The 17,149-nt window shown below is 44.9% G+C and overlaps 1 protein-coding gene across 2 annotated transcripts in view; it reads right to left on the reverse strand.

Annotated features, from left to right (window-relative positions):
• Nucleotides 1-17,149, reverse strand: part of ABCC3 (ATP binding cassette subfamily C member 3) — an 88,775-nt gene that overhangs the window by 43,690 nt on the left and 27,936 nt on the right. The window contains exon 1 of one of the 2 annotated variants that reach the window (XM_075177969.1): nucleotides 3,447-3,563. The exons of the other annotated variant lie outside the window; for it this stretch is intronic. The gene's annotated coding sequence lies outside the window, so the exon portion shown is untranslated. Of the gene's footprint in view, nucleotides 1-3,446; nucleotides 3,564-17,149 lie in introns of those variants that run through there. 2 annotated transcript variants of the gene reach the window in all.

Here is a 17,149-nt window from a genome sequence, read left to right on the forward strand (position 1 = left end):
AACTTGATTTCTGTGAATGTTTATGGCAACTAAGCCCGTGTCTGATTTAAAGTCCTTACTTCAAATGTATTTTTATTGTCATCAACCCTCATACTCCCCATATTTGCAATAAACAGAAATAGCTCCTCACATATACCCCTAACCAGAGGCTCAATTTATCTCCCACCAAGTCATAATTGCACCACTGAGTTGAGGTTGAGTAGGAAAGCTCTGTCCCACCGATCTCTGAACGCCCATAGGCAAACCGAGGGGGTTGGTTCCTGGTACCTGGAAAACCCCCTCCAAGCCTGGGACACTGTATAATTGAGGTGGCTGGACCCTGGCCTCGTTTCACACGGCTCTGCTTGAAAAGGGAGAGCTGCGTGCACCTAACAGTAGTGCACGCAGCATTGCCCGTGTATATTATGGGGATGGGAAGAGTTGGAGAGCAGCCACGCCCCCATGCATGCTGGTCACACCCACTGGCGGCATGGTGTGGAAACCCCACTCTACAAATCCTGCATTTGCCCCTGATGCCATTATTATAGTCTGCAAGCTTAATTGTTGCTCTCTCGGAACGCACTAAGGCTTCATCCACTCTACGTTTTCCTAGCGAGTTGGTGGCCCTTACATGTCTGAAAACATGTGGAAAGAGTTAGTGGAGAAAAAAATAAGGGTGAATTTAAGGGCAATTACATAGTAAAATTGCATATACGCCATCTATGGAATTAATGACTCATTAACTATCACATACTGAGATATCAACAATGAGGGATTGTGCACATGCTGCAAATCAGGTAACTATTGTGAGTCTGAATGAACAATCTGACAAATCTCACATTACCACTATTCATCCTCATTAAAGTGGATGAAGTTTATTTAGCTAAAGACTGATGAATGAGTTAATTGTTACATAATGTAAAACAGACCCTCAGTGTTACTAAGTTAAGTTAAAAGTTTTTGTCTATTTTTTTTAAATGAAAGTATAGACTGTAGCATCCCGTTATCGCTAAGTAATGCTGTGTCACAAATATTAATGTACAATACAGCAAAAGTGAACAACTGTAAACAATCTGTAGGCAATCTGGCTATGGTGTAGGTTTAACCTTTGTTTACTTCCAAGGAATATTGCATGTGGATAGATCAAACTAAGAGGAAAAATGACAACGAATCCATGAACATTGGCAAAGAAAGGAATATTTTAATATGGCTCCGTTAAATTATATAAATGAGAATGTAAATACTAATAAACGTTAATATAATTAATTACAGTGACATCATTTACTAAGGTCAGTCCCAACCAACCCAGGTTTTATCAATTTAACTTTTTTCTTAGCATGTACGTAGCATCCAAAAAGTTGACACGAAATACACCTGTGCTAGTGACTGGGATTGTTTCTTCCGTGCTGAATGGTGTCACCTTTAGGTCATGTGACAGGGGGTAGGAGAGGGCGTGGTGACGCTATTGTGTCACCATAACCCCGCCCCCTGCTATGGAACGCTAAAATTCTCTGCGTTTCAAAGCAGGGAGTGGGGCTTGATGAAGAGGAATAGCGTCATTAAGCCCCGCCCCTGTCACGGCCAGGAGAATGCCTGCTCTCCTGGGAGGACTCCCCGAAATTCGGGAGCCTCCTGGAAATTCCAGGAGAGTAGGTAAGTATGGAATATTGGTGATAAAATTATTCAGTGGTTTCACTGATTCCTATTGATAGGCTGCATTGTCATGAATATTGGTATAGCTTACAAAAACGGCTGCCTCTACTGCAGTTTCCAATGAATCTGTCACCTACAAATAGAGAAGGTATGAATATGAGAATGTAACCTACCAAATCACTATGAACTAGTCACATGGCAGAGACATGTGATATGATTAGTTCCTAGGGCTTTGACAGGCTGAGAATTGGTTTAGCCCACAAAATGGCTCCCTCCACTGTGAGTTGGAGACAGGTACATTTTAAAACAGTGCTCGTAACAGGTATACTTCAAAGGTAGGTAGTACTTGGTGGCTGCATTTCTATTTTAAAGTGCTGGATTAATTCTCAGGAACTTAAACTGTTATCTAGGATAACCTTAGACATGTAAAACAGTCTTTCAATAATTAAGTACCAGGCGTCAAATCTAATGGATAATATGAGAAACGTAATTAGAAAGGTTTAGCAATGCATTTGTTCTATCTATTAATTGTTAACTCTGTTTATTTATTTTTGTCTGAAATAAATTTGTTTAAGTAATATGCAAATAAGTTGGATAATAAAACACAACCGCAATTTCGCTAGAAAATCCACAGGACAAAGGAGAAGTGTTTCTAAAAACTAAGCTGAGCAAAACATCACTGGGCGCATTGATCTGAGTAATTGAAAGAAGCAAAATAATATTTAAGGGGCATTAGGTGTTTATTTATTCAATTATTTATTCATTTTCTCTGGTGAAAACGAATGTTTTCTCCAGTGAAAACGAATGTTTTCACCCAAAATAGGGTTTCTCATCAAGGCCACCTCACAAAAATGTGAAGCAGAAGGAGGATCTCCTACTTTCCAGGAAGACTCCCTAATATTCAGGAGTCTCCCGAACATTCCAGGAGAGTAGTCAAGTATGCTTTTAATGTACGATTCACAGGCTCTGAGTTTCCATACCTTTAGAAACATAATTTTGGTATTACAGACCCTTTCAGGTATCTCAGTATGCATTTGACAGCAATCTAATGTAGCTTCCCTGGATTTGTTGCACTGGCTGGTGTGTGCCAATAATCACATACATTAATGTCCCAACGGCACTTTGATAACGAATTCTTTTCATTTCCTCTATATCTGCTTCAGTAGTTGGACACATAGCTTTACTGATTTTTATACCCGTGTATACAGGTGTGTGGGCTGATATCAACTTTGTGAGCATACTTCCAATGTATCCAATGTAATAATACCTGCCTGCCTATTTTGTACAGTCCTTAGACCTAACAGTTGATGTGCTGGTCCTTGGTCTTTTAGCTTGAACCTCTCACTTAATTTCCATTAGAGCAGCATTCAGTTTGAGGCAGGGGTGGACCTAGACGTAATTTCTAGAGGGGGGGGGGGGGCGATTTTGCATAATCACGTCCCTACTTCATTCTGATTGGCTGGCCCCGGAAAACCCCGCCCACCAACCACGATTGGCTATGCTCCCTCCACTCGTTTTGATCGGCGCCTTGGACCTAAATTTAAAGGACTTGTATTGCTAGGGGGGAGGGGGGGGCGATTGCCCCGATCACCCCCCTGGATCCGCCACTGGTTTGAGGTACCAGCAGTGCCCACTTTGTTTTAGTCTGTATAGTGACTTTGTTAGTAAACATACTCACCTTTCCGGGAATTCCATGTTCTTATATATGCTCTTCTCTTAATTCCCCATTCAGGAATGCAGAATCAAAATGTAATTGGTGCAATTTTAAATCATACAATGCTGACAATGCTACCACAAGGCATAGGGTACTATACCTTGCAACTGGCGAGAAGATCTCTTCATAGTAGGTACCAGATCTTTGGGTGTAACCTTTGGCAACCAATAGGTCTTTATAGCGAGCAAGACCCACCAGTTTTGAACTTCTTGCAGAACACCCATTTATTTTTAATGGTTTGTCGGTCACTTGGTTTGTCCACAGTAATCCATGTGTTATTGTTCTTTAAAGCCGTCAGCTCTTTATCAATTGCAGATATCCATTCACTCCAATCACGACTGTTTTCTGCTTCCTGCATATCTTGTGGTTCACTGTGAATAAGGTTTGCAAATTCCTCATAGTACCTGTCTGGGTGTGCCTTTATTTTCCCTCACTGAACTTCTATTCTATGTTTGTCTATCATCTGTATGATCCCATTTCTCAGTAGTCGATTCGCACAAATCCACGCTTTCATCTATTTAATTTACCAGCAGTATTTACTGCCTCCACCCAGAATATTTTATCTAAAACTGCGTCACGGTGCAATGTTTGTGCTCTCTCAACAATTGTCCTGTTGGTTCTCTCACTGACGCCATTTTGTTCAGGAGCGAAGGTAATGGTCAGTTGATGCCATGGTTCTTTAAAAAAGCTGTTACACCTTTGTTTTCGTACTCTCCTCCATTATCTGATCTGAGGATTTTTAACTTGAAACCTGCTTCAGTTTCCGCCAATTTTTATATTCGATAATTTTGCCACAGAATGACTCCACTTCCATTGACCCGAACACGTCTGTATGTACTAATGCCAATGAATGCTCAGCTCTACTCGCTGTTTTTGGGAATAGACAGAATGTCTGTTTTCTCATTATTCAATTTTCACACACTGGTCTCATTATTTTGCAGTTGTTTCCGTCACCATGCCTTCCAGTAACTTTTGTACGTTATCAAATTCCATAGAAACATAGAAATATAAAATTTGATGACATTTTTTTAACCTATGGTAACCTCAAACCCTATTTGAACCTTAGTTCTTTGTAAGGATATCCTTATGTCTATCCCAAGGATGTTTAAATTGCTCTACTATATTAGACTCTGCCAACTCTGATGGAAAGCTATTCCACTTATCCACTACCCTTTCTGTGAAGTAGCTTTTCCCTCCAGTGTCAGTGCATGTCCTCATGTTCTAATGCTTCTCTTCCTTTGAAGAATGTTTCCCACCTGTACCTTGATATATTTGAACGTTTCTATCGTGGCCCCCTCTTCCCTTCTCCGCTCCAAACTATACATATTAAGTTCTTTTAGTCTTTCCGGGTAAGTTTTGTGCTGTAGGCCATGAACCATTTTAGTTGCCGTTCTTTGTACAGTCTGTAATGTATTTATATCCTTCTGGAGATATGGCCTCCAGAACTGGACACAGTATTCTAGATGAGGCCGTACCAATGACCTACACAATATTGCTAGCCCAGGCTGTCGTGATACATCCTGCACTATTGGACTATTACATTGTTATTGATATATTCTGGCCAGAATCGCATTTTTATGTTTCTGCATTTGTTTAATAAAGAAGTCCCCTGTTTATGTTACATGAATACACTTTCCCTCCTTCCCATACATATATTCACAGGCACCATTTCTAGCGCTGAGGCATCTCTTCCATTTGTTTACTCTGTATAGGAATAGGGTCACCTATACTTCCTCCTCTGGCAGCTTTTACATTATCCAACAGGGAGCGCAGTTAACCATATCCCTTGCTAGATCTTCCACATGAATGGCTGATTAGATAGATGCACTAACTAGCAGGTTTACAGGTACACCTAAGTAGACAGTGAATGCGTGTGCATGTATATATATATATATATATATATATATATATATATATATATATATATCTCATCATCAATATTATATAGTGCGAGCAGATTCCGTAGCGCTTTAAACTTGGGAACAAACAGTAACAAAACAATACTGGCTAATACATGCAGACAGAGAGGTAAGAGGGCCCTGCTCGTAGGTTTATAATCTATGGGACAATGGGAGTTTGATACACAACGGTAAGTGCTACATTATGTTGCATATTGGTCCAGCTAGAATGCAAAGTTAAAAAAAAAATTCCCTTCCCACTAATGACAGAATATACATGCTGCTGCTGCCAGGGGCAGACCCAGACATTTGCCCTACCCGGGGCGATTTTAGGGGGGGGGGATTTAGGCCCCGCCCCCTTCCCGTGTTCTAAGGCTGCCGGCGGCTGCACAGTATGTGCAGGTCCGTTCAGCAGTGAAAGTGTGCTGTCCCGCTGTTCTGATTGTGTTTAAAACACAAGCCCCTGTTAGGGGGGGCGATCGCCCCCCCCCTGGATCCGCCACTGGCTGCTGCACAGCAAAACCAATGGTGTCCATTGCTGTCCACATCATCTGCATTGGGAGTGTCTTCAGTGTCTTTCATATCTTTTCCCTCTTAAACTGCATTTACATTGCAAACTTCCATGTGACATAATGTAGAGAGCCTGCTAACTTTACAATACTCATACTCATGCTGTTGCTCACAGCTGTGTTATACATCTTTCACACACACATACACACACACACACACACTTTTGTGAAATCTTTTTTTACTTAGTTTTCTTTTTACTGATAGGTGGTCTTTCAGATTACTGCCGGCTTTCTGTGTCTTGGATGTGTATGGACAGGGTGGATCAATTTTAGCTATCTTATCTTCAGCAAATACAGCCTGGGCCCATAACCTGTTAGCAGATTATTTGTGCCTAGGATGCTAATGATAACACCGTGACCTTTGGTAAGTGGTGCAGTGTGAAATACACCAGTACCTTAAAATCTCTCACTAATGCTTTCCCCTTCATACACCTCTTACCCCAATCTCCAATCTTTCCAGTGCTCTCTCAAAACTCACCTCTTCACTATTGCCTACCCCATGATACCCCCATGGCCTCTCTTCTTGACCATTCCCTCTTCTTGCTCCTCCTGCCTTGTACACACTTATGTCTTTTGGTTCATTTTCTACCTGTGTGATTGTTGTTTATTTTTCAGTTTAACTTGTATTAGTTTATTGGTACAGTTGGTACTCACATGATTTGTCATTGTGGTCATATGCTATAGTGGCTCATGTGGGGGGGGGGGGTGCGGCCCCCTTAGCCCAGCGGCCTTCATTCCTTTAATCTGGCCCTGCTGGTAGATATGTCATTAGAACCAACATCTAACTCCTCACCTTAATTTAATGATTTAACCATGTATCCTCTATCTCTCTGAGCAGTGGCTCCTGGCAGCCGCCTGACCTAGAGATAAATTACATTAATCTCTTCCATAGTTGTACAGTATATTCTCAACCCATCTACATGTGTTCTGTTTCAAATGATTTAATATTGAAATAAATGCCAGGGCGCTTATTACTCACAATCCGACAATTATTGGTAGAGATCCTATTTTCAAGACAAAGAAATTAGCTCATAAGTAAGTAAAACTAATCGATGGCAGAACGCCCAAATTATAAGTGAATATTATTATTATCTTTTATTTATAAGGCGCCAGGCGTACACAGCGGATGAACAGAGGAGACATTTACAGTAATACACAATACGCAGACAGCTGCGGAAAATACATAATGACACTATACATAGTTGTCAGCTGCAAATTAACATAGAACAAAGAGAGAATACAGTATAGTACAGCATAGATCAAGTTAATGACCAGACTGTGAGCATAAGCTAGAAGTAATACCCACAGGAAGCAGGCCACTGCCCAGGAGCATGGGCTCGAGAAACTGGGCAGGGAAGCAGGTCTATAGGTGTAGAAGACCAGACAGAAGGTGTAATGGTTGAAGGAGAACATAAAGAAAAAGGGTGCTGCTTGTGAGAGCTTATATCCTAGAGAGAAGGAGTAGGCACCAATAGGGTGGCACTGAGTGGGGGAGGGGTAGATGTGGCAGAGGAGATACGAGGAGGTGTGGTAGGCTTAAATGAATACATGAGTTTACCTGAAAACAGGAAAGGACAACTCAATGCAACCATAATGTCCATAGAACCCAAAAGGAGTCAGCCATTGGGTCATGACCGAAGCGGGAAGCCTGTCATGTGTCCCACTGCCGTTCTGAGTGCATGGGAAGTCTAGTTGGTTCAGGAGGAGGAACGACCAGTTTTCCCCTGTAAGGGCAGCAGGTGGTATAGCTGGGCTTCAGAATCCCAGTATAAGTGGGTTTAAGAAAATGGGAAGGGAATATATATACATATCATCCTGGATGTATGCAGGGATTATGGGGATTAGCTTGGTTGTTTTATGACAGTATTGTGAAAGTTTCTCGTCAAAGAAAATCAATACACTGAGCTATGTTTTGTCACTGTAAGGACATGGCTTTATGGTTGTCATTAATGCTGTGCATACACTTCCTACTTTAATGGCCACTTTTAACGAGGAGCAATGTAAGGCTGGGTACACACTACAGTGTTTTCAGACGATTATCAGATCAATGAAATGATAAACGACTGTTCGGCCCGATATTGCATTTGTGTGTATGCTACAATGATGAATGGTTGTTGTTCCACACCACCTCGCATTGTTTCATTTGTTTTTTAAACAAAACTAAAAATGTCGTTCAACGATGGAACAATGTCGTTCCAGTTCTGCAGTGTGTATGCATTCAAGACCAGCAGTGTCCATAGGTCTCTATGGAGTGTGCAGAGTCACAATCTTTTCAGACGATGGTTGTGACAGATTATGACAGGATGACCCACCTATGCCATCCTGTCTGTTGTTAAGAGAAACTGCCCGGACTTACTTTGCCACCGTTCCCTTTCTTTATCCCAAATGCGCCCTCTAACATCAGTAGGAGGGGCTTAAGCTGCTGCCACCACTCGACTCAGTCAAGGCATCCAGAACTGCGTTCCTTGGGTAACTGTCGCTGCTAGTGTACCCCCTTGCTGGAGCACCTGGGCTGCTACCCCTGACATCTTCCTATAGATCAGGGTTGCTGTGGATGGATCCCCCCTTGCCTATCACACTGGCTGGAGCTACTGGGTAGTGGGCAGAGCGGTGGCACTGGAATGCTGGGTCTAAACCTCAGAACAGCTGGAAACAGATTAGAGTTGGGTCTAATCTGTAGGTCACTGGAAATTGCAGCAGGGAAGAAGTTGTCAAAGCAGGATCTTGAAGCAAGTGATGTTTATTTAGCTCCAGTGTCCTGATAAGGAAAGTTCACACTGGTTGAAGGCACCAGTGATCAGAAAGTAAGATTTAACAATAATGATATATTTCAGTACAAACCAGTGCTGTTTTATACAGTTTTGGACATAGCTTAACGGGGGGAAAGCCAGCCCCCTGAACTCTTTGCTGGCACCAAGAAGTCTGAGTTATTTTTAGTATCAGGATGCAATATGTTTCACCAAAACATGGATTTAAATGCAATGCAAAGTTTACAAAATTTACACTAATCTGCTATATCCAAAAACCTTCTTTGTGCATTATTCAGACAGGATCTAAGAAGCCACACAGACCAGGGGCGGATCTAGGCAACTGCTCGATTTTAGGGGGGGGCGATTTAGGCCCCACCCTCTTTCTAATTTCTAAGGCTGCCGGCGGCTGCACAGTATGTGAAGGTCCGCTCGGCAGTGACAGTGTGCTGCCCGGCCTGCACAGCAAGCCCCTGCTAGGGGGGGGGGGGGCGATTGCCCCGATCCCCCCCCCCCTGGATCTGCCACTGACACAGACAGAGACGCAGCACCCCCCCCCCCCTGCTGTGTATACAGGCTGAACAGATGTGTTGGCCACTGAGATGAGAAGGTCTAATTAACATGAGGGACTTTCTGTAGAAAAGTTATACAAATCCAATCATGACATTCTGTCTCAGAAGTTACAAATCAATACCTGAGAAATGAAGCCATTTCCTATACAAAGTGCCACAGGATATAATAAGTACATTTTGTCACGGGCACTAGGAGTCTTTACCCAGGGATCACCAGATGGTAGGCTTACCAGAGCAATGTAGATGGTAATAGGGTACTCTGGTAGCTGGGTGATCACGGAACATGAAATGATGGCCGATGAGATGCTCAGGAAAGTCTATGACTAGCAACACTGGTAATAATGAGGTAATGATACACAAGGAACTGTATGGACAAGGACACGTGAAGGTAGTCAGTGGTCTGCGATAGCAAGTTGTACCACTGCTATAGTGAGGAGGAATGTCCAACAGAAACAAGGAGGTGATGAGAGTCAGCGGTCTGCGGGTAGCAAGTTGTACCGCTGTCTGAGTGAAGGAATGGAATCCAAGTGGAGGTATCCAGGTAGACAGTGGTCTGCGGTAGCAAGTTGTACCACTGCTATGTGAGAGGATAATGGAACAGGTGATACCGGAAACAGGGATCAGTGGTCTGACATCAGCAAGTTGTACCACTGAATATATATGTGAGGAGGTGCACGGGGGAAGACTGCAACACAGGATATACACAGGCACCTTATACACGATCCACAGTAATATGCACAATATAGATATACATATATGTAAATGACTGATCAGGTCTGCAATCTAGAAAGTCTCTTGAAGTAGTCCAGCACAATGATAACACAGTCAATGATGGCAATAGACTCAGCGGATAGCAGACTCCAGAGAGAACCAAACACAGTCCAGCAAGATATGCAATACACAGCACAGTCAATGAGAAGTATGCATACCGTGGTTCAGCAGTAGCAGTCAGATGGGATTGCAGCGGTACCTGAGCGGCTGGAGGCCGACTGGATAGGAAGTCCCTGGATAGGTGAAGCAGCGGTCTAGCAGGTGCAGCGCACAGGTGAGTAGACCGACAGGGACACGAATCCACAGGAGTCAGCAACACGTGGAACTGGACTCATAGGAAACCCAGGAGAATGGAGATGATCCAGCAGAGGGTAGTAGAAGAGATACAAATCCAATGCTGACAGGAGGGTAGAGACCAGTGGAACACGTGAAGGCGTGGAGAGTGGATCAGCAGGAGATGGACGATAGCGCTGACCACAGCGGCAGGACTGAGCGGCACACGGAGGTAACCAGTAGCAACCACAGGAACCAACAGCGATGGGAAACAGGAGTGCAGCGCAGGGCAGGAGCTGTAGATCACGAAGTGTAGCAGATGGTAATGAAAAGCGGCAGTCTCGAGGAAGTCACAGCAAAGATGAGATGAGAGTGTAGTGCACGGAGGCAGCGGATAGTAATCAGCTGGCAGTCACGATGTAGAACACAGGCGAGTTGCAAGCAGGAGACTGTAGTGCACAGAGGCAGCGGATAGTAGTCAGCTGGCAGTCACGATGTTGAACACAGGCGAGTTGCAAGCAGGAGACTGTAGTGCACAGAGGCAGCGGATAGTAGTCAGCTGGCAGTCACGATGTTGAACACAGGCGAGTTGCAAGCAGGAGACTGTAGTGCACAGAGGCAGCGGATAGTAGTCAGCTGGCAGTCACGATGTTGAACACAGGCGAGTTGCAAGCAGGAGACTGTAGTGCACGGAGGCAGCGGATAGAAATCAGCAAACAGACTTGATGAGAAGCAGGTGAGTGAGGTAAAAGCTGGAGTGCACGGGGGCAGCGGATAGCAATGAGTAAACAGTCACATTGATATGAAATAACGTTGAAGTGGTGTAGAAGACTGTAGTGCACGGAGGCAGCGGATAGGAATCAGCAAACAGTCATGATGATACAGTTGATGGTAGAAGTGGTATGGAACCACAGTAGTAGAAGTGGTTTGGAAACCACAGGAATCAGCAGCGCTGAATACACGAGTAATACAGGAACACCTTCAGAGACTCATGAGGAATGAGACTCCAAGATCAGACAACGTGGTGGTGACCACAGGTGCTTAATATAGGGAGGTTGCCTGATCTGCCAATTAAGTTAAAGGAGTATACACTGAAGTATAGAAAAGGGCTGCGCATGCGCAGACCCTCAGGATGGCGGACGGCCACGGTTCCTAAATGTCCGGGAAGAGGCACTCACGGTCCGGTGAGTGACAGTACCCCCCCTTTTAAAGGTGGGCACAGAACGCCTGGAACCGGGCTTGTCCGGATTTTTGGAGTAAAACTTCTTCAAAAGGGCAGGAGCATTAAGATCTTCAGCTTTGATCCAAGAGCGCTCCTCAGGACCAAAGCCCTTCCAATGAACGAGGAAGTGGAGGACTCCTCGCGAAATTTTTGCATCTAGTACCTCGGTAATCTCAAAATCCTCCTCCTGATGAACTTGAACTGGCTGCGGAGCTGAGGGAGGAGTTGAAAAACGGTTGATAATAAGAGGTTTGAGCAAAGATACATGGAAGGCATTAGAAATCCGAAGACTCTTAGGAAGAAGGAGTTTCACACATACTGGATTGATAACTTGAATGATCCTATATGGACCAATAAAACGAGGGGCGAATTTCATGGATGGAACCTTCAAACGAATATTTTTTGTGGATAACCAGACACGATCTCCAATTTTTAGTGGTGGAATAGCCCGCCTCTTCTTATCAGCGAAAGATTTATATTTGACAGATGTCTTCTTTAAACAGGTTCTGACCTGAGACCAGATATTTTTAAAGGTCTGACCAACCGTTTCCACCGCAGGAACTTGGGTGGGCGGGAGGGCAGGAAATTCCGGAAAAGACGGATGGTGACCGTAGACCACAAAGAATGGAGTTTTGGATGATGACTCATGGTACATGTTGTTATGGGCGAACTCAGCCCAAGGGAGTAACTCTACCCAGTTGTCTTGATTGGCTGATGAAAATATCCTTATAAAAGTCTCAAGATCTTGATTGACACGTTCGGTTTGTCCATTGGATTGTGGATGGTAAGAAGATGAGAGTGCTAATCGTATGCCCAAGGTTTTACAAAGGGCTCGCCAGAATCTGGACACGAATTGTACTCCTCTATCAGACACAATCTCAGATGGACATCCATGGATACGGAAGATCTCTTTAATGAAATGTTCAGCCAGGATAGACGAGGAAGGCAAACCAGACAGAGGGATGAAATGAGCCATCTTCGAAAATCTGTCCACTACCACCCAAATAGTGTTATGGTTCTTACTAGGTGGTAAGTCAGTAACGAAATCCATACTAATATGGGTCCATGGTTTGGACGGAATGGGTAGTGGTCGCAGCAACCCTGCTGGGGTTCTGCGGGAGGATTTGAATTGCGAACATAATTCACAGGAAGCAATGAACTCTTTGACGTCTCTCCTCATTGAAGGCCACCAGTAACTTCGAGAGAGGATCTCAAAAGTCTTGTGTTCACCGGCGTGTCCAGAAAAACGAGAGGCATGGAACCACGAAAGGATTTTCCTCCTTAGAGTAGGAGGCACGAGGGTCTTCCCAAATGGTAGCGTTTTGGTGGATGAAGCAGCCAGTGAGATACATTTGGGGTCTAGAATGGTATGGTTGGAAACCTCTTCTATATCAGAGGACGTAACAAAGGCTCTAGATAAGGCATCAGCTTTTTTGTTCTTGGCAGCTGGTTTGAAGGTAATTATTAATTCAAAACGGGAAAAGAAAAGAGACCATCTTGCTTGACGAGGGTTCAAGCATTGGGCAGACTGGAGATATGACAAGTTCTTATGATCCGTGAAGATCGTCACCGGATGGCGAGCTCCCTCCAACAAGTATCTCCATTCCTCTAATGCGGCTTTGATAGCCAGTAATTCCTTGTCTCCGATGGTATAATTCTTCTCTGCGGGTAGGAGACCCCGAGAATAGAAGGCACAAGGGTGGAATTTTTGCTGTTCCGAGCGTTGGGAGAGAATAGCTCCTAAGCCCACATTAGAGGCATCTACTTCTAGAAAAAAGGGGAGTGTCACATCAGGCTGACGAAGGATTGGAGCCGAAGAGAAGGACTCTTTTAATGTTTGAAAGGCTTGAATAGCCTCAGTAGACCATTGCTTAGGATTAGCCCCTTTTCGAGTCAGGGCCACAATAGGAGATGCAATGGAAGAAAAGTCTTGAATGAAGCGTCTATAGTAATTGGCAAAACCTAAAAAACGCTGGATGGCACGAAGAGTAGTTGGCTGGGGCCAATGTAGTACAGCATTTACTTTGTCAGGATCCATCTTCAGACCAACTCCGGAAACAATATACCCCAAGAATGGAATCTGGGGTAATTCAAATGAACATTTTTCTAATTTACAGAACAATGAATTTTTCCGTAGCCTGGAGAGGACTTCTGCCACATGTTGGTGGTGAGAAGGCAGGTCCTGTGAAAAAATCAATATGTCGTCCAGGTAGACGACGACACATACATATAATAAGTCCCGAAAAATCTCATTGATGAAGCCCTGAAAAACAGCGGGGGCATTACATAGCCCGAAAGGCATTACCAGATATTCGTAATGCCCGTCTCTGGTGTTAAACGCCGTCTTCCATTCGTCACCGGAACGGATTCTGATTAAATTGTAGGCACAATGAAGATCCAACTTAGTAAAAATACGGGCTCCCTTGATGCGGTCAAATAGCTCAGTGATCAACGGAATGGGATACCGATTCTTGATAGTAATGGCATTGAGTCCACGAAAATCTATACAAGGGCGTAATGATCCATCCTTCTTTTTGACAAAGAAGAACCCAGCTCCAGCGGGCGAGGTGGAAGGTCGAATGAACCCACGCTGGAGGTTCTCCCGTATATATTCAGATGTAGCTTGAGTTTCAGGTAACGAGAGTGGATAGACCCGGCCCCTGGGAGGAGTCTTGCCAGGAAGAAGATCAATCGGACAATCCCAAGAACGATGAGGAGGAAGACGTTCAGACTGAGCTTTATCAAAAACATCGGTAAATGAAGCATATTAAGGAGGGGGTCCCGGTGAAATAGCTGAGATGGAAGCTTGCTGTACCTTGAGAGGGATGACTTGGGAAAGGCAATGATGGTGACATTCAGGCCCCCAAGACGTGACTTGAGGGGTGCGCCAGTCAATCTGGGGAGAGTGACACTGAAGCCATGGAAGGCCTAGGACAATCGGACTTGTCGTAACAGGAAGAATTAAAAACGATATCTCTTCATGATGCAGAGCACCAATCTGAAGGGTTACTGGAGACGTACTCTGGGTGATGAGACCGTTGATGAGACGTGATCCATCGATAGCCGTCACAGTAATGGGAGTTTTTAAGGTAATCATTGGTAGAGACCATTGATTAACTAACGATTTGGAAATAAAATTTCCTGCTGCTCCGGAATCAATCAATGCCTGTGACTCAAAGGTCTTGGTAGCAAAGGAAATAGTCACATCAAAAGCGCAGACTTTAGATTTCATAGACGATGGAGAGGACTCCAGGGACCCTAACTTCACCTCTCCAGAACTAGTTAGGGCCTGGCATTTCCCGATCTCTTAGGGCAGGAGCTGAGGACATGAGTGGAATCAGCACAATAGATACAGAGTCTATTCTTGACTCTTCGTTTCCTCTCCTCAGAAGATAACTTGGAACGTCCAATCTCCATGGGAATCACAGCGGGTGACACTGGACGAAATTGAGGGTTAGAGCGAAAAGGTGCTTTAGCAGAAGTCGTTTTCTCAGCCTCTCTTTCACGAAATCTCATATCAACACGATGGCATAGAGAGATCAAATCTTCAAGTGACGAAGGTAGCTCTTGGGTAGTCAGTGCATCTTTAATTTTATCGGAAAGCCCCTGCCAGAAGGCGGCAACTAGGGCTTCAGTGTTCCACTGAAGTTCAGAGGCTAAGATCCTAAATTGAATGACGTACTGGCCTACAGTATGAGATCCTTGTCGCAGACAGAGGATGCTGGAAGCAGCGGAGGTCACACGACCTGGTTCATCGAACACACTTCGGAATGTAGAAATGAATTTGGCACTATCTTGTAATATTGGATCGTTCCTCTCCCACAGAGGGGAGGCCCAAGCCAGGGCTTGTCCTGAAAACAAAGAGATAAGATAGGCCACTCTGGAACGATGGGTAGAAAAATTTTGAGGTTGGAGCTCAAAATGGACTGAACATTGGTTAAGGAAACCCCTACAAGTTTTGGGGTCTCCATCGTACTTTGACGGAGTAGGCAGGTGAAGCGTGGAAGCTATAGACACCTGGGATGGCAATGGGGAAACGGAGGAAAGCACAGGAGCTTCAGTAGTAGCTGTCACAGTCTGTCCAGATGTTCCTTGGGAGGTTAATGACTGATAACACTGAAGTAACAGCTGTTGGCGGGCATCCTGTTGCTCCACACGGCTAACCAGATGTTGCAGCATCTCTTTGGCGGTAGGTTCCACATCTGGGTCTGTCATGGCCTGATCTTACTGTCACGGGCACTAGGAGTCTTTACCCAGGGATCACCAGATGGTAGGCTTACCAGAGCAATGTAGATGGTAATAGGGTACTCTGGTAGCTGGGTGATCACGGAACATGAAATGATGGCCGATGAGATGCTCAGGAAAGTCTATGACTAGCAACACTGGTAATAATGAGGTAATGATACACAAGGAACTGTATGGACAAGGACACGTGAAGGTAGTCAGTGGTCTGCGATAGCAAGTTGTACCACTGCTATAGTGAGGAGGAATGTCCAACAGAAACAAGGAGGTGATGAGAGTCAGCGGTCTGCGGGTAGCAAGTTGTACCGCTGTCTGAGTGAAGGAATGGAATCCAAGTGGAGGTATCCAGGTAGACAGTGGTCTGCGGTAGCAAGTTGTACCACTGCTATGTGAGAGGATAATGGAACAGGTGATACCGGAAACAGGGATCAGTGGTCTGACATCAGCAAGTTGTACCACTGAATATATATGTGAGGAGGTGCACGGGGGAAGACTGCAACACAGGATATACACAGGCACCTTATACACGATCCACAGTAATATGCACAATATAGATATACATATATGTAAATGACTGATCAGGTCTGCAATCTAGAAAGTCTCTTGAAGTAGTCCAGCACAATGATAACACAGTCAATGATGGCAATAGACTCAGCGGATAGCAGACTCCAGAGAGAACCAAACACAGTCCAGCAAGATATGCAATACACAGCACAGTCAATGAGAAGTATGCATACCGTGGTTCAGCAGTAGCAGTCAGATGGGATTGCAGCGGTACCTGAGCGGCTGGAGGCCGACTGGATAGGAAGTCCCTGGATAGGTGAAGCAGCGGTCTAGCAGGTGCAGCGCACAGGTGAGTAGACCGACAGGGACACGAATCCACAGGAGTCAGCAACACGTGGAACTGGACTCATAGGAAACCCAGGAGAATGGAGATGATCCAGCAGAGGGTAGTAGAAGAGATACAAATCCAATGCTGACAGGAGGGTAGAGACCAGTGGAACACGTGAAGGCGTGGAGAGTGGATCAGCAGGAGATGGACGATAGCGCTGACCACAGCGGCAGGACTGAGCGGCACACGGAGGTAACCAGTAGCAACCACAGGAACCAACAGCGATGGGAAACAGGAGTGCAGCGCAGGGCAGGAGCTGTAGATCACGAAGTGTAGCAGATGGTAATGAAAAGCGGCAGTCTCGAGGAAGTCACAGCAAAGATGAGATGAGAGTGTAGTGCACGGAGGCAGCGGATAGTAATCAGCTGGCAGTCACGATGTAGAACACAGGCGAGTTGCAAGCAGGAGACTGTAGTGCACAGAGGCAGCGGATAGTAGTCAGCTGGCAGTCACGATGTTGAACACAGGCGAGTTGCAAGCAGGAGACTGTAGTGCACAGAGGCAGCGGATAGTAGTCAGCTGGCAGTCACGATGTTGAACACAGGCGAGTTGCAAGCAGGAGACTGTAGTGCACAGAGGCAGCGGATAGTAGTCAGCTGGCAGTCACGATGTTGAAC

Source organism: Mixophyes fleayi, chromosome 6 (assembly GCF_038048845.1).
Source record: "Mixophyes fleayi isolate aMixFle1 chromosome 6, aMixFle1.hap1, whole genome shotgun sequence".
Lineage (NCBI taxonomy): Eukaryota > Metazoa > Chordata > Amphibia > Anura > Limnodynastidae > Mixophyes > Mixophyes fleayi.